The following is a 24,658-nucleotide window of genomic DNA, read 5'->3' as shown; positions in this document are numbered from 1 at the left end:
ATGCAGTAGGACTTTGTGGAACCAGTCCTTACAGCAATGGACTGCAAAATAGCACATTGCACAAACGCTACAGTGTTGTTCTTGTTCTTGTAGTTTTCAATGAAATCCCTATGAATACATCTGCTGCTTTTAATATTCAGCTATGCTAATGGACCAAAGCAATTTGAGACCTGCAGTGTTCTGCATGCCACTGGAATAAATTGATTTAAGCATTATAAATTGGATTCTGTTTTGCTTATATTAATTTTCTTCCCTCCCTCAGAAATTGCACTTTTCCATTTTTAAAGGGGAATAGAACATGTAGCTAATTTATTTTCTTTGTTATTGCAGAACCTGTTTTTACAAACTAACAGATCCAGTCTGAAGCTCTTAGCCAACCATTGCAACTATATTTCAATCAAGTCTGCAGATTTCAGCATAGTGTGTCTCAAAAAAAGGCTGATTTATGCAGACAAATTGGGTGAGGGAGGTTTTTCTGTGGGTTTTGTTGATTAACAGATATTTAAAGTTTGTTACATTTCACTTGCGTGCAAAATTCAGAATTTTAGCCTTAAAGATGAAGGAAAGTATTATAATAAATGCAAATTGATATGGGTGTATGGAAAATAGATTCTGTCAACCTAAATTGGTCTATTTTATCTAACAAAATGAGAAGTTTGGTTGATAAAGGTAATGGTGCCGATGTAATATATTTAGACTTCTGTAAGATATTTGACTTGTACTGACAACATTTTGATTTTAAAAAGATAGAATGATACAAAAATAACCTAGCATATATTACATAGATTAAAAGGCGGCTAACCGATATGACTTAAAATGTAATGGTAAATGGGGAACTGTTGAGTTCCTGGGGGATCAGTTCTTAGCTCTATGCTATTTAATATCTTTAGCCACAACCTGAAGGAAAGCATAAAATCATCATTGATAACCTTTGCAGATGACACAAATTGAGGGAATGGTAAAAAATGAAGAGGACAAGTCACTAGTTCAGAGCAGTCTATAATGTTTGATAAAACTGGGGGTGCAAGTAAATATTATGCTTTTTAATATGACCAAATGTGTGTATATGTGGAAACGAGTAAGTGTAAACACACAATAGATGCATCTGCTTTTAAAGTTAACTAATATTGTGCACTTCTGAAGTGGCTTCAGTGTTACCAATCCCAAACATTCAAAAATTATAAGATTAGCTTCAAAGTCATAAGAGAGTTAAAATAATCAATTTGGCATTCTTTTTATTTGGGTGGGTATGTCCAGAAATTTTTACCTCCGCCACCAGGTATTGCAGGAAGGGAAGAACTATCCCTGCTCCTCTCTAGTGAGAATGGTTGGTGTAGACACTTGGAGGGTGGGGAGTACAGAGCTTTGATTGCCTCTCACAGCAGTGCCAATTGGCTGCTCTTTCCCAGAAGGCAGACTAATGGGGAAAACAGGCATTTTCCTCAGGCAGAGCTGCAATTCACCAGGGGTGTGTCTAGACTACATGCCTCCTTCGACGGAGGCATGTAGATTAGCCAGATCGGAAGAGGGAAATGAAGCCGTGATTAAAATAATCGCGGCTTCATTTAAATTTAAATGGCTGCCCCGATCTGCCGATCAGCTGTTTGTCGGCAGATCGGGGGAGTCTGGACGCGATGCCCCGACAAAGAAATCTTTCTTCATCGACACAGGTAAGCCTCGTGAAACCAGGTTTACCTGTGTCGATGAAGAAAGGCTTCTTTGTCGGGGCATCGCGTCCAGATTCCCCCGATCTGCCGACAAACAGCTGATCGGCAGATCGGGGCAGCCATTTAAATTTAAATGAAGCCGCGATTATTTTAATCGCGGCTTCATTTCCCTCTTCCGATCTGGCTAATCTACATGCCTCCGTCGAAGGAGGCATGTAGTCTAGACACACCCTAGGGGTCTGAAGTTTCTCCAGAGTTACAAAATTCAGTCGTGTCCCAGCCAAATTCATGAGATTCTAGGGTTGCTAGGCATCTGGTTTTTGACCTGAACACCTGCTTGAGAAAGGACTCGGGCAACTCTGGTCAGCAGAGTTGATTGGGCTGCTAAAAGCCTGGTTGACTGCAATGCCAGCAGGACAGGCAGGCTTCATTTCTAGCCCCACATGGCTCCCAGGAAGCAGCATCGTGTCCCTCTGCTTCCTAGGTGATGAGGCAGTAACTCCCTGCTGTGCCCTGATCTCCTGCTCTGGCTTGGGACCACCTCCCACATCAAAACTCCCTCCTGCACTCCAGTCCCTTGCTCCAGCTCACAGCTCCGTCCTGCACTCTAACCCCCTCATCTCCAGGCCTGCACCTCCACATGGAGCCCATACCTCAACCTCCAGCTCCACTTTGGAGTTTGCTCCTTCCCTCACCTTTGAAACTGTTACTTTTGGTCCCATCCCGGGACCCACCTTCAAGCCCAGAATGTCCTCCCACACTCCAAGCCCCTCATCTCTACCCCATCCCAAGGCCTGCACCCTAGTCCCCTGACTCAGACTGGTGAAAGAGATTGGGGAACAGCAAGCAATGGAGGGAGGGGGCCCAGAGTGAGTGAGAACGGGGCCTCAAGGAAGGGGTAGGGCAGGGGTGGGATAAGGGTGTTTTCTACAAATCGAAATTTGACAACCCAACGAGACTCCCGAAGAGATGTGAAAGTAGGCAATATGATCTCAGTATTGTAAATAAGGAAACTGAGGCTCAATTTCCAAAAGTGCTCAGCATCCACAATTAAAACCAGATTTTCAGAATTGCTCAGCTTCCATTTAAGGACCAGAAAAAGTAGCCAGATTTTCAAAAGAGCTTAAACTCTGAGCTTCTTTGAAATAGTAACCATAAATATCAACAGTGGGAGTTCCTGGATGTATAGTTTATTCTTCTGCTGCTTGTCTAAGGCTCTGATTTTTTTAAGGAGCTCTCTGCCCGGTGGGGTGCATTACAGGAGGTAGGCTTAAGTATGAATTTGGCCTCAGCACTCTGCTACCACATGTGAGCTCCTGATCACTGTGGGTGGAGAGGCCTTGTCACTCCATCACATTACAGTCCAGCAGCAGTGAAATGGAAACATTGTCCTATATTAAGCAGACTTTTTGTTTTCACATGAGGCCGGAGCAACGATTTCAATTCTTTGTGTTTCACATTGCAAGATAGATTGCAGGTACAGCCTAACTAATTAAATACTCTTTGATTTGAATGAAGTGTTTGGTGCAGTTTAGACAACAGAGCCTAATTAGCACTAGACGCTTAATGGAACTAAAGACCCATGAAAAGCAAGAGGTGTTGAAATGGGAAGTCAGTGAAGGAGATTCAAGGAGAAGCAAAAACAAAACCAGGAAAAACAAAATAACCATTTACTGAGTTGGAAAGAAAATATCTTAACATAAACTCTGTTAATTATGAAATAGGATAAACCTATATTAACTCAAATGTCTAACAATCTGAGGTAATATAATAGAAAACAGTCTAAAATGTATTATGCTGGCAAGCAGCAGAGTATTTCACAGTCTCACTACATTTCATTACTTCAAGGCCACCCGATCACCCCGTATGTCTACAACGAATGAAACTTCACTCAAATTACATTGCACATTATGATTCATTGAAGCACAGCAGGGAACAGAGTGTTTGCCTTAATAGCACCTATCCCTTTCCGTAAGTGCTGCAAATATATGGTTTTTCTTGGCTAGAAAAACATGCAAGCAACTATCCATTAAAATAATTTTGAAATCCATATAATAATTGTTTAAAAAAAGTACTAACAAGTGTGTGTACTTTAGCTTTAAAGAGTTAAAACGTGGTCTGATTTATGCACCATTTCTAAGTGAGGAAAACTATAAAGTGGCTAGAAAACAGGCCTGGGAATCAGAAATTCTAGATTGTATTCTCTGTTCTACTACTAATTTATTTGTGTCAGTGGGACTGGGGATTGCTCAGCACTTCTGAAAATCAGGACCAAAATGTCTCAAATCCAGTAGCCAGAAGTAGAGAGAGTCTATATAAATAGACAATTATGAAAAATTTAGCCTTAGGCTCTTTGTGTGTCACTTTCTCTATGGTACTGCTACCTCCTTTGCCAAGTAATTAGGGATGTTAAATTTCGATTACCTAACTGAATAATCAATGCAATTTGCATTGACTATCTGATTAGTCAATAAGGGCCCCAGGGCTGTTGCTACACTTCAAAAGTGAAAGCACTGCGGGGAGCATGGGGCCAGTGGGGCAGTCCCCCACTGGTCCCATGCTCCTCGCAGCATTTTGATGTGGCAGCACCCCATGGAGCCCGGGGTCATCTGGGGACTCCCACGCTGACCCTGGGCTCTGTGTGATATTGCCACTTGGAAAAGCTGCGGGAAGCCCAGTGTCAGGTGCCATGCGGCGTTTCAAAGCAGCAGTGCCACATGGAGCCTGGTGTCAGCAGGGGAGTCCCCAGCTGATCCCAAGTTCCATGCAGTGCGTCTACTTTGAAATGCCTTGTGCAGCCTGGGGACTCCACAGACAGCCCCGAGCTGCACATGGTGTTTCAAAGCGGCAGCACGTGCATGGAGGCCGGGGTCTGGCCCTGGGTTCCACATTGTGCTGTCACTTTGAAGTACCGTTTCCTCTCCTCCCTCCCCCCACTTCCTTTTTCTGATAGAGGCAGCAAGGGCGGGGCGGGGGGGAACAACTAGTTGACTTCTGTGTTGGTTATTGGATAAGCATTTGCTTATTGGATAGTCAACTACTCAACTAGTCGTTCACATCCCTACAAGTAATGACAGATTACAGTGTCTTGTAGTTTTGTCATTAGAGGAGTAAGCTACTCATTTGCTCTTAAGATGGAAAGCAAAAAAACCGAAAACACCCTTCTTGGATGAATGCCGAGGTTCAGGGTTTCTGGGCCACAGTGCTAAGATTTGTGGGCTGGATCAAATTAAGTCCTGGTCTGGATCCAGCCTGCGGGATGTAGATTCCAAAAAAACCTGAAACACAGAAGCAACAATATGATGTTTCTTCAGTTAAAAAAAAAGGGTGGGGGGGGGGGGAAGTATAGTGCTTGCAAAGGAAAAGAACTTGCATGACTATATGTAGTAGCACCATGTGGTGACTCCCTTCGATCCATGCTTTTCCATATTTATTTGTTGCATTTTCTCTTAATGCAAGACTAAATGCTTCAGGATAGGGACTATGACTTCTGTGGTGTCCATACAACAGTTTGCATAAGGGGATTACATTCAGTGTCCATAAATTCAGTATTCTCTGTAAGCTGTGCACTTGTGCAGCCACTTAGGAGAGATTTAAATGCTGCCCAGCTGATTAGAAGAGCGCCCACAGGTAGGCTTTTTGTTTCTACTGGTGGTGCCCCTGCCTCAGTGCACATAAATATCAGAGGAGCATTGGTGATAGTCTGTATCCACAAAAACAACAAGGGGCCCTGTGGGACCATCTGATAAAGTGGGTCTTTGCTCATGAAAGCTTAAGTTATGCTCAATAAATCTGTTAGTCTTCAAGGTGCACATAAAACATTTATTCTGTACATGGATGGAAAAGTTAGGGGGAACATTGGTTCCATCTCGGACTACTGTTAATTATTTGTACTGCAGTAGTGACTTGAGGCCTTGGTTAGGAGCTGGAGTGCCTCTATGTAAACATAGTAAAAAAGATGATCCCTGGCCAAAAGCTTTTACATTCTTACCAACTGACAAGATTCAACTAGTCTCAGAGGGGTAGCCATTTTAGTTTGTAAAAACCAAGTCTTCAGGAGCAATCTGAAGAAAGACAAAATAGTAGGTTTATGGAGTTTTGGGAATGTTTGTGCCATGGAAGAAAGCATGGAGATGATTTGCTAGTGAGACAAATAGGCTAAATGTTTATAAACATTTTCTTTTAAGCAGACTGAAATCATCAGCAAAACAAAAAAAAACCACCACCTAATAAGAGAATGACTTTTCTAGGGGAAAAAGTGCTGAATCATGAAGAATCTTAGAGAAGAGGATTTTTATTCTGGTACATGTTTGCAGACACAGGGAGCAATGCAGCCTTTACCATTCATTCCTTTCCTTGGCTTATTCTATTAGTTAGCCTTCCCCTGATTAAGCCATTGCATACAATGACCCACCATTTTGTTAGTGATCAGCCTGTGAGTTGGATTGATCTTGGATGTGTTTGCTTTATTTTCTTTGATATCCTGTCACCTGTTTGTCTCCTATAGTATTCCCGTCATCACAATCTCTTTCACTGTAGTCAATTCCATGCCCTGATTTTAGATTCTACTCTCCTCACTTGTCAGTTTATCTTTAAAGTAATTTCATTTTGTATCTTCCATCTCTTAAAGAACTCATCTCTAGTCCTCCAGCTTTCCGATATCTGTTTTATTCCATGCAATTATTTACAGAGTAATACTGACACATTTTTCCTTTGGTAACAAACATCGCGTTTTGATTCTATGCAGCACTTGGGGCTAAGGCATGTCTCCTTTTAACCTCATCTTTGATAGAACTGATGAAGCTACCCAGATACCTGTAAGTTTCTGGTTATTCCACAGCTTCACTGCTGTTGCATTTCAACACTTTTATCTATTGCCACTTTTCCAAGATGCAGCCTCTTTTTCTTGTTGGCATTTATTGAGAGTCCAAGTTGACAATGATTTTTTCAAGGTAACAAACTTTCCAAATTATGATTGAAAGTTGCATAGGATCATAATGACACATCTTCTCAGAATTTAATTATAGACGGACAGATTTTGCTGGTAATTATCTGCTTCATCATTATCTTTCATGATGGTAGGACCACATAATGCAATGGCGGTGAGACACTTACAGCCATCATTAATTAAATGTGTTTGCCAGTTGAACAAGGTCATCTGCATAAGCTAAGGAGTTTAATTCTAGATCATCCAATGTCATGCCCTTAAATTGTAACATTCTCAATTTCCAGTTTATGCCCTCTTTTCTAGCATCACCTTTGCTTCATCCAGATGCTTAATTTTTTATTCTTCTTATGGCACTGCTAGTGTCTTTGTATGTAGCATTCATAATTGCTGTTATCTTATCTGGAACGCCATATGATTTTGCAACTTTCCAGAATACTTCCTTCAAAGCAAATCAAATGCCTTCATAAAGTCAAAGAAAACAGCAAACATCTTTAATCCCCATTCTTGCTTTTATTTTAAACTGTTAGAGCATGAATCAATGCATTAACCTGGGCTGTTGCTGCACCTGCACTGTTCCTCACCTCTCATATTGGATTTTATGATCTAAGATTGGGATCTGATGATAATTACTTTGCCCATGATTTTTCCTGGACCTAACAATTTTATAGCTCTATAAAGCACACAATATAAAGGCTGTGGAAGGCAGTGGCACATCCTGCAGGTGATGAAACTCTATCATGTAGCTATACAGTCATGCAGAAATGCCATATACATAATATATACCCTACGTAACAGCTAAAGGACTGAGTGTAAGACGACAAATGTAGAATCCAGGAGATTTTCTGCAAACCAGTGTGGTAGATTTGTGGCCCGGGGAAGATTGGTGTGTTGCCTTGCCCCACCACACATTTTATTGGTTGAATAAAAACAGACACAAAATACCCGGTGGGTCCGCTGTCCAATATAGGCTACATTGCTAGAGACCTTTCTATCACCTCTCTCATCCAATGTACTGAGCATAGACTCCAAGAGACCCTTTTGGTTTCCCTATAGTTCTCACTCCCAGGCCATTTACCTGGGAGTCACCTGGATTCTTTCCCCTGACTCTGGATTTGTACATCCTGACTGTTGACCACCAACAATTGTGTGTGTGTCTTGTGTTTTTTAAGAATAAGTGATTGGTAACAATCCTAATGACACCATGTGGAATGCACCAAGTCTGCTTCTGAATCTTTGGGTGGTAAAAGCACACAACAGCAATCGCTGGGTCATTGGCACTTACAAATTCCCAGCAATTGCTGCCCATTCCAGCCTTCCTGAGCATATTTGTCCTTGTGTGTCTGTATGTGAAAGTTGCATGTGATCATAATGATCTCTTCTCAGAATTTCATTAAGGACTGACTGACATTTTTTGATGAAGCAAGGGATCTGCCATGCTGTGACATTTCCAAAACTAACGGTCAAAAGCTATAGATGAGATTAAAACTCATCAAGGGAGAGTATGGGTTGAAAGTTCCTTTACATCAGGGGTGACCAATCTGTGGCTCCAAAACCACATGCGGCTCTTCAGAAGTTAATATGTGGCTCCTTGCATAGGTATCAAATCCAGGGCTGAACGTACAGGTGCCAACTTTCCACTGGGCCAGAGGGTGCTCACTGGTCACCCCCCAGCTCTACCCTAGGCTTTCCCACCCTCCCCCCAGGATCCTGCCACTTTCTACCCTTTCCGCTGAGCCTGTCACACCCATGCTTCCCCCCCCCCTCCAGTGTCTCCCACTGAGAAAGAGCTGATCCCAGTGGGCAGGAGGAAAAGGAGAAGGCGGCACTGACCGGTGGGGCAATAGTGGAAAGCCCTGCACATGATGGCACCTCAGTAACATTTCTAAATACTGTGCAGATTATCAATCCATGGATTCCACTGCTACTGCAAGAATGGCAGGCTTGGATATAAGAGAGGGAAGTAAAAGATTATATCTGGTGATTTTTCTATTCTGAATTCCAGGTTGACCAATTTGTGATAGATAATCCAAAATGCCTTTAATTCTAATGAAATCATGCCTCTGTCATGCTCAGCAGATTAGAAGAATGGAGAGAAAAATATTATTAGGAGTTATGATAACTTGTTTATAAAATTTCCTAAGAGATCTTTGGAAGCAATCTCATCACAGTGTTTTCCCAAATGGGAAACCATGTGTCTCCACATTGTCTGAAGATCTGATGCTGCTATTGGAATTTGCAGGCCAGTGGCAGAGTAGGAATTTACCTAATAATTTTGTCAATCTATCAAGTCTTACTTTCCTTGTCTGGCTAAGAAGACTGTGCCCCTTTCCTTCTGGATTTGGATTTCATCCCTATGACCATTCTCTTGTGACCTCAATGCTCAGTCACTTGTAATTACTTGTATTTAAAATGTATGCTCAGCAGCACAGACTGCCAGGGAACATATCACCCCAGTACTATGTTTTTTCCTGACTCTGCATTCAATACCAAATCAAATGCAACGTTCAATTCATCTTCTTCCAGGCCCTCTGTGATTGGCTCAAGTTATCTGAGAGACTCTGACCCTGTGTGAGTGTGACCTTGTACTATACACTCCAATAGAACAATGGAGGTGCTAGCCTTTAACCTGAAACTCTGGGTACGTCTAGACTACATGCCTCTGTCGCCAGAGGCATGTAGATTAGGCTACCAGGCATAGGAAAATGAAGCGGCGATTTAAATAATCGCCGCTTCATTTAAATTTACATAGCTGCCGCGCTGAGCCGACCAACAGCTGATCAGCTGTTTGTCGGCTCACCGCGGTAGTCTGGACGCGCGGGTGTCGACATCAAAGGCATTTGTCGACCACCCAGGTATACCTCATCCCAGGAGGCATACCTGGGTGGTCGACAAATGCCTTTGATGTCGACACCCGCGCGTCCAGACTACCGCGGTGAGCCAACAAACAGCTGATCAGCTGTTGGTCGGCTCAGCGCGGCAGCCATGTAAATTTAAATGAAGCGGCGATTATTTAAATCGCCGCTTCATTTTCCTATGCCTGGTAGCCTAATCTACATGCCTCTGGCGACAGAGGCATGTAGTCTAGATGTATCCTCTGTGTGTGAGAGACGGAGCTTTCTTGGCAAGTGGTCCAGGAATCTGGAACTCTCTAGGTAGAATATACCAGGATAACCACCAACCGCTGAAAGGAAAATTCAAAACTCACTATTTTGACCTGTGGGTTGAAGTTAGGGAAGAGAGATAAATGTATCTTTATGTATACACTTGGGTGCCACAGTGATAAGTATCTTATAAGAACCTTGATCAATAAATAGTATGACATAGCCACAAAAAAAAACCAACCCCAAGAAATCTCTGCTCAGGCTGCAGTCCATGTTATCTTACAATATAAATAACAAAAGCAGTGTTACAGCTTAGTGGCTGAATAGAGAGGGTAATAATGAACTATCAATTGAGCGAGCAAAAGCAGATATTCCTAGAATCAGTTGTCTTAGACCCTAGAGCAGAGATGCAGGGATCAGAGAGATGGGAAGGAAAAGGAGTATTTCAAACTTCTCAACAGCAAGCCCTCAAACCAGTGGAAGGTTGATGTATGCTGGGATTTTAAGAGTGGTTCAATTCTCTTTATACTCTCAGATGCATGGTGGGGAATCTTTAGGGAAGAAATAATTTTGTAAATCAGGTGTGGATTTAATTTAGTAAGTATTGAGCTAGGAGTATTTTGTAACAGGGAGAAAGTAGTTGCACTAAAAATTGGGTAGGGGGGTGAGAGAAGAAATTAACACAGGCCTGGTTTACACCTAAAACTTATGTCAACCTAGCTATATCATGCTATAAAAAATGTCTCCTGCTCTGAGACAATTGCCTCAACCTGACTCCTCCACCCTAGATGCAACTAGGTTGATAGAAGAATTCTGTTTACTGTCTTGCTGCCTCTCCATGGGATAGATTTACTATAGCAATGGAAAAATCTTTTCTGTCACTGCGGGAACTGTATGCACTACAGTGGTGTAGCTCTTATGTTGCACCTGTATCACAGAAGTGGACAAGGCAGCTAAGGGGCACAGAAGCTGAAGTCAGCTCAAGGGGACCTGTGGAATCTAAAGGCCCAGAAGGGAATACAGGCAGTCCCCGGGTTACGTACAAGATAGGGACTGTAGGTTTGTTCTTAAGTTGAATTTGTATGTAAGTCGGAACTGGTACATACTGTAGGGGAAACTCTAGCCAAACATTTCTCCAGAGCTCAGTTTTATTCTCCCACACCTCACTTGCCTCAGTCCTTTATTCTCAAGCTGAGGTGTCTGCTGAGAAAAGCCGCTCCGCATCTCCCTAGTCTGCTGGGGGGGAGGGGCTAGTTTTGCGTCTCCCTGGTCTGCTGGGGGGAAGCAGCTAGTGTGGGGTTGCCTCACCCCGTTTGTAAGTAGGGATCCGATGTAAGTCGGATCCATGTAACCCAGGGACTGCCTGTAGAGAACAGGCTGGAGGCGGAGGGAGCTGCAGGAGCACTGAGACACAGGGGTACGGGGCAATTGGCTGAGTAAGAGGGAGTGGCTGGGGCAAAGGCTAAGGAGGGCAGGGGAAAGCAGGGATTGGTAGGTTTGAAGATCTGATGCTGCTATTGGAAGTTACAGAGGCAGCAACTCAGGCTGGCAGTGGGCTCCACGGGAGTGGGGCAAGAGTGGATTGACTGCCAGCCCTGCCCAATTATAGAACAGTTGAGTAATCAATAAGAATTCATGTGGTTACTTGACTATTCAATTACTCAATATCTAACATCCCTACTAGAAACCTCATGGGATGGAGAGGGGCTCATGGTATGAAAAAGGAGGGTTGATGTCCCCTATATTATATTAGTCAGAAGTATGCCCTGGCCTGGACCTTTACAACATATGAAAATATAAAACAAAACCCAGCAGCAATTCAGTGGCAATGATGCCTCCTGCTTGTTCCTGGTCTTGCTCCTGGAAACCCAGTTCTCTCAGTTCACATTCCCGAGACTTGTCAGTTGTTGGAGGACACCTGCTTGACCATTGGGCATGTCCTGGTCGCTGATATATATCTGCTGATTAAAGGGGGGAAATGGCTACTTTTCACAGTCACTTTTTATGTTAAGAGATTTTTGTGATGGAGTTAGAGCACGTGACTTTAGATTCCTGGGTTTCATGTCTACCTCTTTTTTCCTGTATTCCAACGCAGCAGCCATTGTTCAGTGTCCTTGGCATATCTCATGAGATACAAAATAACAGGAGCAGCATTAGCATATTTCTATTGGTCCCTCTAATTTAGATATGAGCAGTAAAGCAAGAGACTCTCCACACACACTCATAGCCACAACACTACCAAATATGTTTGATTTGTTACTCTTTGTATTCTGCTAGTTCCTAGAGGCTCAAGGAAGACTATGTACTCATTGTGCTAGGTGCTGTGCATGTACGCAATAGGACACATTCCTTGCCCTGCAGATCTCACAGGCTAAATAAACAGGACAACGTGGGAGAGGAGAAAGAGGGTGAACTGACATGCCTCTCAAAGTATATGGCAAAATTGGGAATAAATAGTTCTGATTCTCAATCTAGTACCCTAGCGACTAGATCACCCTGTTTTCCCTCTGTAATTGTTCCTTTATCCTTGGTTTTTAATTATGTATCAAAGCTTATGCTTATTAGTAGCCATTAGCAAGTAGATGAAGGCAAATTGAAATACAGGAAATATAAACAGCTAATGCCTGAATGGGTAAAACAAGTAGAATACAGGCTGGGGGCTAGAATTAGATCAGAAAAGCACTAAAGCCTACATACAAGTAGGCAAAGGATTGCACAACACCTGACCATGAAGCAGAAGAGACTTTGGAGATGTGCATGACAAAAACTATAACTGAAATGAATTACAACCAGCTACAAGAATGGATCCCTCTGCCTTGAAGAGATATAGAACAGCCTGCAAAAAAGGAATGCTGTAAGACATGGTTTGAAGACACTTTAAGGGAATAATGTTTTAAGGAAAAGCTACTCTTGATTTAATACAATCAGAATTACACAGACTAGGACTATTGCCATTGACTATGAAGTAGCAAAGCAAACAACACAAGTCAGTAGAGACTAAATTGCACAAATATTACTAACAGTTTAAGAAAAAGCATTAGATTTTTCAGCTAAGAGTGAAAACTGTACTGTAAATAGATGACCCAGTGATAAAAATGTTTGTGTACCAATTCCCTTCTAAGCCTCAGGAAGAACTAAAACAAAATGTAAATTGCTTTCTGTAACTGTTTTCCCATTGTAGTAGTATTGTTGGAATTGGGGACTATTTCAAAGCCTAAAACCCACAGATGGAAGGAAACAGAAAATACATTAGTAGAAGTACAGCTGTCATCAGCACACATTGAAAGTTGTTGAAACTAGAATATATTTATGAAGACCCTTGGTTAAGTCTTTGATTGCTTATATATCAATGGATAAATGTAATTTATATTTATGGCTGCAGCTGATTCTAGATAAATATATATCCTGCTAGATAGAGTCTTATAGCTTGTATTTCTGTGCCACCTTTCCTTGACGAAAGCCCATAACAAACATTAAGCCACAGAGCCATCCTGGGAGTTAGGTAAAGGAAAATACAGGGATACGGCCGTTTATCACATGCTGCCACCTCTGGGGTTGAATGAATCAGAAATCCAACAATTCACCTCAAGACTACACAGCAGGTTGGGAACCAAAATGAAGAATAATATATTTAATAGAAATGATTGCAACAGTTATAAGTAGGCAACGTGTATTAATTGATATTTAAAATCCACCTAACTCAAGAAATTCTGGGGACAGAATGTCATGGGGCCTATTAAGATAAAAAATGATCCTAAAAATGACACCTCTTCTAGCAGCACAGAGCCCCTAATTCCAATATCATTTCCTGCAGCAAACCCTTAGAGGTTGTCTGAGTACTGATTGGGCTGACCCTATTTAGCTTTATTGATTTAACAAGATTATAGCCCTGGACCAGATTTTTAAAGGTCTTGAGGTGTAAAAATGTTGTAAGGTGCCATGGGGATTTTCAGTATAAATTGGACAATGAAGTGGTTTTAAAAATCTCACTAGGAGTCAATTTGCATCTTTGGGTAACTAAATACCTTCAAAAAATCTGGCCCATTAATTTAATTTTAAGCTACAGCCAAAGCTTTTGCTGCCCTATACTCTTCCTCGGTGTGTTCCCTTCTTTTGTGTGTGAATGCTTGCTCCAGTTTCCCCACAGACAGAATCAAGAATGGTTTATGTGTCTCAGAATGGTGTTCATGGCTTGATTGGCATGGCATACCCGCAGAATTCAGGCTTTTTTCCCTTAGACCTTCCTTTCATATTTACAGTTCTTCCCAATATATCCATTGCATGACTCTCCCACAGTTGATAGGAGGCTGCTCAAACTCATTTATAATTGTTTATTATCTTCTAGGAACTAACACTAGCATGTTGCCACATTATAAAAGATGTATTATTTTTTTAAAATGGAATGCATTTGGAATTGAAGGCCAAGTAAAGTGCCTGAGCAGATTGAGACAAAAATGATGAGAATTCAAGGGAGACAAAATTTGATTTAACTCCTGCAGTATCTGACCATGAAGGGAATCCAGTCAGTATATCTGGTATAAGGTGCCAACAGAACCCCGATCTCTGAAGAATCGTTTGAGAATAGGCTATTGAGATTATTCAGTTTCAAAGGCCATTAACTTAAGGCTTTATTTATAAAAACAGTAGAAGATATTTTCACAAAGCAATGATGGTTGTGCGTCCTTGCTACAGAATTTATATTTGAAATAATATATCTTCATATTTTGTCTGCTTCTCAAAAACAATTATTTTTCCATTGTCAATTCTAAATGGTAAAGAATTATTTCCATGTTTATTTATGTGTTTGATATTGAGCATTTTAAATGTATTATCTGCCACTTGTGATGACAGCAAATTATTCTCAAAGTGATTCTCAATAGCTGGCTAAGAATCTTACTAGGAATTCAAATTAATTTTTGGATTGGATTTCATAATCTCATTTTTTAGAAATCTGCATGTTTGAAAAGGCCTTCTTGGCTTCAGTTGGCTAATAGATTTAGGACTAGCCAGTTTATTCAGTTCATATTCTTAGCTGAAACGCTAAGCTTTGATATTGCCTATGGCTGACTAATGGGGATACCATGATACCGGAAGAATAATTGTCCAAAGTGGGGTAAATTGTTTTCTCTGTGCTTTATGCTACCATTACTGTTTTGAGTTTTGTATGAAACTAAGTTACCTAAACTGCCTGTGAGAGCCTCTTTGCAATGTGATGGATTCCTACAATTTAGCTGACTGAACAGATTGCTGTGTGGTTCTGACAAAATGCTGCACTTCTTGCTTCATTCCATTGAGCAGAGTTGGTATTTTTTAGTTTCTGAGTACAAGTTACACTTGCATTACTGCGCCATGACTGAAAGCTGAACATTTCACGCAGACTTAAAACAAATTTTCCTGGAAAATGTATTCAGGTTATTATTGTTTTTAAAGTTCTAGAAAGCAGAGACCTTTATGAAGAGGGTGACTGGCCCCACGTCAGTGAAACTATTGGTATACTGAGCTCTGAATGGCCTTATCCAGCTGAGATGTTGGCGTGAAACCTTTTATTTTGTATCGGCTTTTTGGTTAACAAATGAGCCTCACCACAAGGAGATGCTCTTTCTCTGTTTGAACTTGAGTGAGAAAAAAATTTAAGTAAGAACTTACTTGCATGATCACACATGTCTAAAAGGATGCACCTGATCAGCCTGGAATATTTCCTGTGTGTGTCCAGAGTCACATCTGCTTAGTTGAACATAGGGATGGAAGCGTCCCTCCCCCCTTGGGGCCACTGTCAGAAAGAGGCAGCAAGGGGCAAGGAAACAGAATAGGGTGCTGGGGGGAGCCGGCTTAAAAGCCGGTTCCACCCAGCTCCAGCTCTGTGGGAGGGGGACAGCGGCAGCATTACACCTTTGAAATGTACAAGAGTCCCCCACTGGCCCCGAGCTCCAAGTGCCCTTATCGACTAACTGAATAGTCAATGGAAATTCCATCGATTAGTTGATTAATCTAATTTAAACAGAAATTAGTTTTTATTATCTCTTATCCTTGAGATACAGTAAATATGGAACTACACAATCCCATTTAAAAGTCCTTTCAGATCAAAGCCACATTTTAAAAATATGGGGAGGGGGAAATCCCTGAAAAGACCATCTTTATGACATTTTGTGCTGAAATGTGGAATTTCTCTGAAATAGCCAATAAGGTAAAAATCTCTTAATCACCACCTGAATGGGAACTAGACATGGAGCATGATAAGGACAGTTTTTTGGCTATAATCTCAATATTGCTAGTTTTAGCATGGATTTAACATAGACCCTTAATGCTACCATAATACATTTATTTAAAAAAAAACCTTAAAATAGTATTATTATTATGACAAGTGTAACCTCTTGGGTCTAACTGACAGAGAAGTATACAAGGATTGCAGGGATCCTGCGGCTCTAGTATTTCGTAATAGTTTGCTAGAATAAGGTCTCTGCTGAGAGCCTGTCTTACACGGTGTTGCCTGATCTAAGGTTGCTTATAAATTTCCAGTTACCACCTTTAGGGTTGACAGGTTCTTTGTCCTGGGATCAGGTCCAGTATTATTCTATGGTTGGGAACACCGATGTGCACAGATGCAACTCTCACACTATAGGATCCCCTGCATAATTGCAAATATGGTTTAATTAATTAATTTAGCACAGTCACAAACAGCTCAATTTCATAACATAAATAGGGAAAGTACATCTATATTTCCATTCCATGTACTCACACCATTCCTTCCAGAACAGGCCTGGGCAAAATATGGTCCCTGGACACAGCAGGGAGCCCTAGGAAGGCATCCTGCTTGCCTCGTGCCACCTGTATGCTCCTCAGAAACATGGCTGCTGGGTGTTTTCGCTTTGAAATCTGAGAGTCTGGTGGGGGGAGGCTTTAGGAGCTGCTCCTGCCCCCAGCACAATCCCATTGACTTTTTTTTTTTAATACCAGAAACCGGCCAATGGGAGCTTCCTGTTTCAGTAACAGGCAGACAAGAAGCACCACAACTCCTCTCCTTCAGAGCACATGGCTGCAGCCTGTGCAGGAATGGGGCAGGCAGGGGGCTGCTTCAGGAAAGTGCTGGTAAGTCTCCTGGTCAGAGCCTGCCTCTGGCACCCGAGGCCTGCCCCCCACTCCTGCCCCCTACTCCACATACACAAATCCTCTGGCTCCCAGATTACAGTCCCCTCTCCTGCCCTAGGCTCTCAAATCAAACCCTTGCACCCTCTCCTGTACCCCATCCCTGCCATAGGTCACAATCCAACCCCCTGCCCCAGGTCACATCCGCCTCCTTCACCCAAACTCCCTTCCTCACCCCAAGGTCTCTTCTGCACCTAACCTCTATCCCACACCCCACACTTTCTTCATTAATATCATGAAAGCATGTGGCCTTCAAGCACTTTCAAATTCTTGGAGTGGGCCCCTGTAAAAAAGTATTGCCACCCCTGTTCTAGAACAACCCTACATGTTAGCCATTATCATCTTCATCACCTTCATCTTCTCCATCATCAGTAGTGGCCATCACTGTGGCACCTCCCAAGGACTACATCTCCTTCTCTTACCACCCCTAAGCTGGGATGCTACATTTATATGATGTTATGTTTGATGCATGTTCAGTAAGGGATGTTTCCTTTACTTTTTATTTGTATTTCCTCAATTTACTAATGGTAAAGTGTTTTTTTCCCCAATAGGTCAGTATATCATTGATCTCAAAATTATCATCATACACATTAATTTGTTACCATGGGTTTTTTGTGGTTGTCTATCACATTTATTATTATTGTCCTACCCAGTTATTCGGTCTGGTATCAACCAGTTAGTTTGAGTTTTTCTAAGTAATGATGTACCTGCTAAGTTTCAGAGTATTCTTGGAAGCGCCTATACCATGGAAAGTTACTTTATCTGGGTGAAGGGTCACAGGCATAAATACTAACTTTGCCTTAGCTCAACATACAGGACATAGAAATCATAGAATACTAGAAATGGAAGAGATCTTGATAAGTCATCAGGTCCATTCCCCTGCCCTCCCAGCAGGACCAAGCACCCTCTCTAAACATTCCTGATAGATGTCTATCTAAGCTTCTCAAATATCTCCCTAAGCAATTTATTCCAGTGTTTAACCACCCTGACAGTTAGGAAGTTTTTCCTAATGTCCAGCCTAAACCTCTGTTGCTGCAGTTTAAGCCCTTTGCTTTTTATCCTATCCATAGAGGCCAAGGAGAACAATTTTTCTCCCTCCTCCTTGCAATACTCTTTCAGGTACTTGAAAACCACTATCATATCCTATCTCAGTCTTCTCCTTTCCAAACTAAACAAGCCCAATTCTTTCAGTCTTCCCTCATAGCTCATGTTCTCTAGACCTTTAATCATTCTTGTTGCTCTTCTCTGGATCTTTTCCAGTTTCTTCACATCTTTCTTGAAATGTGGTGCCCAGAACTGGACACAATACTCCCAATGAGGCCTAATCAGTGCAGAGTAGAGTGGAAGAATGACTTCTCATGTCTTGCTCACAACACTCCGGTTAATGCATCCCAGAATCATGCTTTTTTTTTTCCCCGCAATAGTGTCATATTATTGACTCATATTTAGCTTGTGATCTACTATGACTCCTAGATCGCTTTCTGCAGTACTCCTTCCTATACAATGGCTGTGTCTAGACTGGCAAGTTTTTCCGCAAAATCAGATGATTTTCCGGAAAAACTTGCCAGCTGTCTACACTGGCTGCTTGAATTTCCAGAAAAGCACTGACGATCTCCTGTTAAATCATCAGTGCTTTTCCGGAAATACTATGCTGCTCCCGTTCAGGCAAAAGTCTTTTTCCGAAAGACTCGTGTGAAAGGGCCAATGTAGACAGCATAGTACTGTTTTCTGCAAAAATGCCCCGATCGCAAAAATGGCGATCGGGGCTTTTTTGCAGAAAATCGCCTCTAGGTTGGCCATGGACACTTTTCCACAAAAAGTGCTTTTGCGGAAAAGCATCCTGCCAATCTAGACATGCTTTTAACGGAAACCTTTTCCATTAAAAGCATTTTCAGAAATTCATGCCAGTCTAGACGTAGTCACTGTGTGTGAAACCGATTGTTCCTTCCTAAGTGGAATACTTTGCATTGGTCCTTCGTAAACTTGATCTGATTTACCTTCAGACCATTTCTCTAGTTTGACCAGATCATTTTGAATTATGACCCTGTCCTCCAAAGCAGTTGCAACCCCTCCCAGCTTGGTATCATCTGCAAACTTAATAACCATAGTCTCTGTGCCAATATCTAAATTGTTGATGAAGATATTGAACAGAACCGGTCCCAAAACAGACCCCTGCAGAACTTATGCCCTTCCAGCATGATTGCGAATTGTTAATAACTACTCTCTGAGAAGGGTTATCCAGCCAGTTATGCATCCACCTTATAGTAGCCCCATTTAGGTTGTGTTTCCATAGTTTATTGATAAGAAGATCATGTGAGACCTTAACAAATGCTTTAACATCTAGCTGTACCACATCCACCGCTTTCTCCCTTATCCACAAGACTTGTTATCCTAACAAAGAAAGCTCTCAGATGGGTTTGACATGATTCGTTCTTTACAAATCCATGTGGCTGTTACCTATCAATTTGTTTTCTTCTACATGTTTGCAGATGAATTCCTTAATTACTTGATCCATTATCTTTCTGGGCACAGAAATTAAGCTGACAGGCCTGTAGTTTCCTGGGTTGTTATTTCCCTTTTTATAGATGGGCACTGTATTTACCCTTTTCCAATCTTCTATGACTTTTCAAAGGTGATAGCTAGAAGCTCAGATACCTCCTCTATCAGCTCCTTGAGTAACAAGTAATTTTTTACTTATTTTTTTCTTTTCTTAACCTACCCCATTTTCTCTAGCATTTACTATGTTAGGCATTCCTTCATCATCGGACTTCTTGGTGAAGACCAACACAAAGTCATTATGCACTCTGTCATTTCCAAGTTTCCTGTTACTATTTCTCCCGCTTCACTGAGCAACGGGCCTATCCTGTCCTTGTTCTTCCTCTTGCTTCTAATATATTTATAGAATGTCTTCTTGTTCCCTTTGTGTCTAACTAATTTGAACTCATTTTGTGCCTTTGCCTTTCTAATCTTGCCCCTGCATTCCAATGTTGTTTGATTATATTCATGCTTTGTAATTTGACCTAGTTTCCACTTTTTATAGGATTCCTTTTTAATTTTTAGATCATGCAAAATCTCTTGGTTAAGCCAAGGTGGTCTTTTGTCATACTTTCTATCTTTCCTACACAGCAGAATAGTTTGCTTTTGGGCCCTTAATAATGTCCCTTAGAAAAACTGCCAACTCTCTTCAATTGTTTTTCCTTAGTCTTGCTTCCCTCAGGACCTTACCTACTAGCTCTCTGACTTGTAAGTCTTTTGTATTACAGCCAATCTGCCAATATAAACCTACCCTAACTTCTTATAATAAATATATAACCAAACCATAAGGAAGAAAAGAATGATAGAGCACGTGTAAAAATTAGGCTAGTGATATAAAATTAGGCTAATGAGCAGGTTAGCCTTATAGGCTACAACTGGTCCTCATAAACACTGCAAAGTATATGAATGGCTAATATGCAGTGCTATGAATTCATACTGAAAACTATGTTCTTCTTACGGTCTGAGTTGAGGGCTTGTTACCAGAAGGTGATAAAGCAGTTTCTTTCATGCAGTGTGGTTGCAGCTAGCTGTGCCCAGGATACTGAAGAAATAAGGTGAATGAGATAATATCTTTTATTAGACCAGCATTTGTTGATAAAAGAGACATGAGCTCGCAAGATTTCACAAAGTGCCCATTAAAAGATATTCAGATATCCTGTGCCCACCAGGACTACAACAACATTGCCTACAACAAAAGAAGGCATTGAATTTTGCCAGCTGAAAAGGAAGCTCCACCCATATGAAGAAAAAGGATGTAAGACCCAGACTTGAAGAAGAGCTCTGAGTAAGCTCAAAAGCTTTTCTCTCTCACCAATAGATGGTGGTCCTAAAATAATATTATTTTATCCACCTTGTCCAAGTTGCTTTCAGGCAGGAGATGCTTATCTACCTGTCTGGCTACATGCAGAGTGAGTATTCCAAACTGCCTATTTACAGTATGAGCAAAATGCTAACCAAATGATTGCAGTGTCTCCAGGGGAGATTCTAGACAGGAAAAAAACAAGCAGTAAGGGTTACCCTTTTATGCAAGTGGGAACAATATCTGGGGGTGCAGAGGTACTTCCAGTCATAGGTACCAAGTTATATGGGCTTGTGCAGGCCTGCCACCAGGAATATATCTGGTCCGGGGCTGGACTCCATGAAAACTCACCACTGCTTGCTCCAAGCATTCCCTGGGCTCCCTGCCATCCCATACACTTTCTCCACACATCCTCCAGCCCTGTCTTCTGCCATGGGTGATTAAAACTCTTCTAGACCCCGCTGGCAGTGCAGCAGAGTTAAGAGTGGCTTCTAGCTGCTCGCTTAGCCCATCTGTCAGTATGTGTCCCCCTGCAGTTGGAGGGGGAGGCAGAGCAGGGTCTCTGCGCTGCTCCAGATGCTGCAGCTCTCTTACTTACCCCAGTTGCCCACATGTACATCCCTGCAGTGGGGAAGGAGGGATAAGCGAGTGGCTGGAAGCTGCTCTAACTAGGGTTGCCAGGTGTCCGGTTTTGAACTGGACAGTCCGGTATTTGAGCTTTCTGTCCAGGAAACAAATTGAGAAAATACCGGACACATAAATGTCCAGTATTTTCTAATTAAATAAGTTTTATCATCATGAGTATCAGTACGTAGTTGCGTACTCTGCCTGGTCGACACACTCAAGCTGCGCGAGCATGTCTACCAGCCAGGCAGTATGCAGCGACGCAGTGGGGGGGTGGGGGGGGGGGGGAAGAGGAGATGGAATCCCCAGGGCCAAACTTGCCCATACACCCCACCAGGATTGTGCATGGGATGGGTAGCACCCAGGATCTGCATGCACCCTGGTCACCCCTGCTTTCCTGCGGCCCCCTCCCCCACCCCAGCCATCCCCGCTCCCCCACAACCCCTTCCCAGCCTGCCTTGCTTCCTGCTGGCTGGTTCCTTCCCCTGATCTACCCCGGCCAGCCCTGCCTCCTGTTCTGAAATCGTGTGTGTCCAGTATTTTTTTGAAAGCCATCTGGTAACCCTTGTTCTAACTGCTGCACCTCCATTGCCTCCCTGCCTCCACTGCCCAAGGCCAGAACCAACACCCATATTCCTTCTCAGAGCCTGCATTCCAGACCATCAACAACATTTTTGCAAACCTGTCGTCTCTGCCTACATTTATCCTTCACTAAGGGGATAAATTGCCAGGTGGCTTGTGTCACACACACAGGATCACAGCCAGTCTGACTGTAGAGACCATGGGTGAACTCAACTTTATGAAAGGGTAATGTCTTGTTAATTAAGTGTAGACTCTAAGAAGCATGTTATTTTATCTATAACCATTCGTTTTCAGTAATTCTATTTTCATCCTCTCAAATCTCTGTTAAAACCTAAGTAAATTTTGAGTTTTTACTGTAAACATAAGTGATATAAAGGGTAACTGAAAAGGTGGGATGTATTCATTCTTACTTTGCGAACAGAGGAGATTCTGAGAGTGTCAAGTAGCTTGTGTGCTCAGCACCTCAGGGGACTTTTGGAGTGTACCTATCATTCTTCCGTAAAGACAGAGCAGGATCTGGGGAGGCCTGGCTTATGTTGCCAGAGGTATTAAGGAACTGACATGCTGAGACAAGGGTTCCTCACACTAAGGGCAAGTGATAGAAAGGTGCCTCAGACCCCTGGGCGCCTTTCTATCACTTGCCCTAGGGAAACACCACTGCATTATGGTCTTTGGGTAAATAAAAATCATATTCATTGCCTAAAGAATAGTACTTATGCCTTTCCAGGGTGTGTACAAATGAAAGCTGGGTCAAAATATAGGTATGGATGAGTGATGTGGCAGCTAACAATGGAGTTGTGCCGATTTGTACATTTGAGAATTTAGAAATTAATATATTTGAAGTGACAATTTAAGTGTACATTTTACATGACTTGAGTAATTCTATGATACAGTGAAGGACGCATCAGTGTCTGAACAAGGATGAAGAAATGAAAAGGTGCATTTTACTTTAGATTTCAGTAGAAACCTTAAATCACAGATTTTGGTTTTTACACACACACACACACACACACACACACACACACACACACACACACACACAGTAAATCAGTTTTATTGGGGGCTTTAACCTGTTCCCTCTTCTCGCTAGGGGTATGTCTACACTTGCACCCTCTTCTCGCTAGGGGTATGTCTACACTTGCACCCTAGTTCAGACTAGAGCTACAAATGCAGGCCTTCAAAATTGCTAATGAAGTGGGGATTTAAATATCCCCCGCTTCATTAGCAAGATTTCACCAGCGTGTTAGTTTGAATCACAGCTGATTCAAAAGTAAAAGTGCGTACTGGGACATGTTAGTTTGAACCAAATCCCTTGCTTCAAACTAACATTACTTCTCATTTTTTGTCTCGGCGCACACTTTCACTTTCAAATCAACTGTGATTCGAACTAGCGCGATCTTGCTAATGAAGCTCAGGATATTTAAATCCCCGCTTCATTAGAAATTTTGAATGCCTGTATTTGCATCCCTAGTCCAAACTGGGGGCAAGTGTAGGCATACCCTTGGGCTGGAAAAGGGATGCTAATGAGACAAGTCAGAATTGTAAATGCCGCGGGGGATTTAAATATCCCCCGCGGCATTTGCATAAACATGGCTGCCGCTTTTTTCCGGCTTGGGGCTTTGCCGGAGAAAAGCGCCAGTCTAGACGGGATCTTGCGGAAAATAAAGCCTTTTCCGGAAGATCCCCTATTCCTCTTAAAATCAGGAATAACGCATCTTCTGGAAAAGGCTTTATTTTCCGAAAGATCCCGTCTAGACTGGCGCTTTTCTCCGGCAAAGCCCCGAGCCGGAAAAAAGCAGCAGCCATGTTCATGCAAATGCCGCGGGGGATATTTAAATCCCCCGCGGCATTTGCAATTCCGACTTGTCTCATTAGCATCCCTTTTCCGGAAAAGGGTGCAAATGTAGACACAGCCTTGGGGAATAAGAGCTGGGCTGTGGTAAAGTTACCTATTAGTATTATGAAGTAAAATACAGCCCCATGATACTGTTGGTTGTTTGGAGATCTACCAGGGCAGTTTGTCTGGAGGAAGTGTCATGGATGACAGCCTCTGCTTGGAAACACACTGAGTACCTAATGAGTAAAATCTGTGTGCTTTCATTGTAAGAAAAATAAAATCGTTAATTAACTATGGACTGACTTGTAATGACCATCTGCAGAGTGTTACCTGCATGAAGGGGCTGAAAGTGAGGCTAAGTAAACTCCTGCCGATATCCACTTTATATCCAAGGGTATCTGAATCTGTGGCTGTGTATATCTGCAGCTCATTTTTGCTGCCATGAATGCAGATGTAGATACAAATTTTGTATCTAGGATCCTGCAAATTTGTGTATATCCACTTTATAGATGCAGGTATCCACCTCCGCAGATGTCAATCCAAATATCCAAGGCTGATTTTTACGTATATAGCTGTGGATGTGAATACCAATTTTGTATCTGTGCAGAGCTGTAAGGATAAGTAATAGTGAGGATTTGTATCCTCTGAGAAACTAGAAAGGAAATATTTTGGTGAGTAGCAGAAATCTGGGGGGTATTTGTCAACCTAGAACAGTTTCCAAATACATATTTGGAAATAGAGGAGTTGTAGGAACTGAGGCTTAAATGTCACCCATATTGTTTACTCACAGGTCTTTTAATCAGGTTGAAGCTCTGTTTAAACTGGAAGAATATATTTGTGCAACAGAGCTCAGAACACCTTGTTAGACTAATTACATGGATTGAAATGAGCTAAATACGTATTCTCATTTAGTTTGATCAA

The 24,658-nt window shown here is 42.1% G+C and overlaps 1 long non-coding RNA gene across 3 annotated transcripts in view; it reads right to left on the bottom strand.

Annotated features, from left to right (window-relative positions):
• Positions 1-1,847: 1,847 nt before the first annotated feature.
• Positions 1,848-24,658, bottom strand: part of LOC142827912 (uncharacterized) — a 47,027-nt gene continuing 24,216 nt past the window's right edge. For all 3 annotated transcript variants that reach the window (XR_016349220.1, XR_016349221.1, XR_012902715.2), the window contains one exon: positions 1,848-4,945. This is a non-coding gene — a long non-coding RNA (uncharacterized LOC142827912). The remainder of the gene's footprint in view (positions 4,946-24,658) is intronic.

The sequence above is a fragment of the Pelodiscus sinensis genome, chromosome 3 (genome assembly GCF_052426305.1).
Source record: "Pelodiscus sinensis isolate ZL-2025 chromosome 3, ASM5242630v1, whole genome shotgun sequence".
NCBI classification, from domain to species: domain Eukaryota; kingdom Metazoa; phylum Chordata; order Testudines; family Trionychidae; genus Pelodiscus; species Pelodiscus sinensis.
This window is presented reverse-complemented; position numbering and strand designations above follow the sequence as displayed.